Raw genomic sequence first — 1664 nt, 5'->3', positions numbered from 1 at the left:
TTCATTTTCAGTAGAAGCAACTGTCTGTTTATGGTTTCGAATGCTCGTTTAAAGTGCAGGAACACAACAGCGATCATTTTCCCCTCCTCCAATTTAGTAAAACACTTTATAGAGCAGTTTCGCATGAATTCTGACTTCGAAAACCGGCCTGATAGTCACTTAAAATTTTATTTCTTTCAATAAAGTCAACAACTTGGTCTTTAACACAAATCTCTAGCAGTTTTTCATAAGGTGGTACTATATTTATTGGTCTAAACTCATCACTCTGAATAGTACCGGTTTTCTTTTCTATAGGTACAATCATACTCAATTTCCCTTTTGATGCAAATGAGCCGTTTTCGAGACTGGTATTTACTAGATCCAATACCTTATCACCAATTGTTTGAAACGCATATTTAAGTATTTTTTATTTTGCATCGATTTTAATTTAGCTTTTAGATCAGACATTTCTATTTTGCGGAAAGATATCATTCTATGCTCAGTATTTTATGTGTTCAATGGTCTCAAGATGTGTTTTATTCGGTTTAAATAACAATGGGCGACATAAAAGTGGACACCCTGCACAAGTTTGGGTGTGGATGGCAATTTTGGAGAAGCCGGTATAATTGGGAAAGGAGAAACGAAAGAAAGTAAAGCACAGCAGCAAATACAGCATTGCAAGACAACAGGCGACGATAAGCGGTAGTAGGCGATGTCTTCGTCTCGAGCGTCGTCTTGTCGTCTTGCGAAAACAAAAGCTCGCAGCCGTCGAGAACAATGTAGCATCGGGCCGCTTGATCGCGATATCGTTGTGTGTGCCGATGTCTTGTCGAGGCGTCTTGGAATCACGCCTGCTGCGACCGCAACATGATCTCTACCTGTTCGCCTGTCAGGACGTTTCTGGTCGCGTTCTTTTGTTTCTCCATTTCCCGAGCCATTATTTTAATGAGGCGACTACGTACTAACTGGGCCACCACATCACCAGTCCTAATATCCGGACGAGTTAAAAATAAATCCGGGCACAAACAAATTGTGTCGGCCCCCGCTTATCGGCCGATCTTTAATTTTCGTTATCTGGATCAGTTGCCGAGCGACTGACCTGACCCGGCCTGATAACGCTGCTTGCCAGCTGATTACGACTGATTAAAAATTATTGGAAAACAAGACAGGGGCGTGCATGTGCCGTTGTCCCATACGAACTGAACTTATCAATATCAAGTCGGTCCCAGCCGGACAAATTTCTCCAGATTTTCCTGCTGATCGCCCCTCAGTGAACCGTCTAGCTTGTACAGTTTTTGCCGTGAGTATGCCCTGAAAACCTCTTGCAAAAGCCCCAGGAAAATAACCGAGAAACTCCTGCCTGCCGGCGTAAACAAGCAGAAAATACAAACAAAATTCGAACACATTTTATGACCCCTCCCTGAGGATGAGTGAAAATCGAAACATTTGTCTCTTATAGAACATGCCTCGGTCTATGAAATTTGCATGTAGGTGACGCCCCAACTTTTCTGGATAAGAGGCAAATGAATGCCAAACTTGGCCTGCGCAAACAACCGAACAATTCTCGCGCAACTTTAAAAAATTCGTGAGAACGGCCTGATGATGACTGAAAATCGAAACTTTTGCAGCATATAGAACGCACTTTGCTCTACAAACTGCACCCGGAAGCAAGCATCCGCCTTCAC

The sequence above is a fragment of the Dendroctonus ponderosae genome, unplaced genomic scaffold (genome assembly GCF_020466585.1).
Source record: "Dendroctonus ponderosae isolate FM_Combo_2020 unplaced genomic scaffold, Dpon_F_20191213v2 Dpon_F_20191213_11, whole genome shotgun sequence".
Classification (NCBI taxonomy): Eukaryota; Metazoa; Arthropoda; class Insecta; order Coleoptera; family Curculionidae; genus Dendroctonus; species Dendroctonus ponderosae.
Note: the sequence above shows the minus strand (reverse complement) of the source record.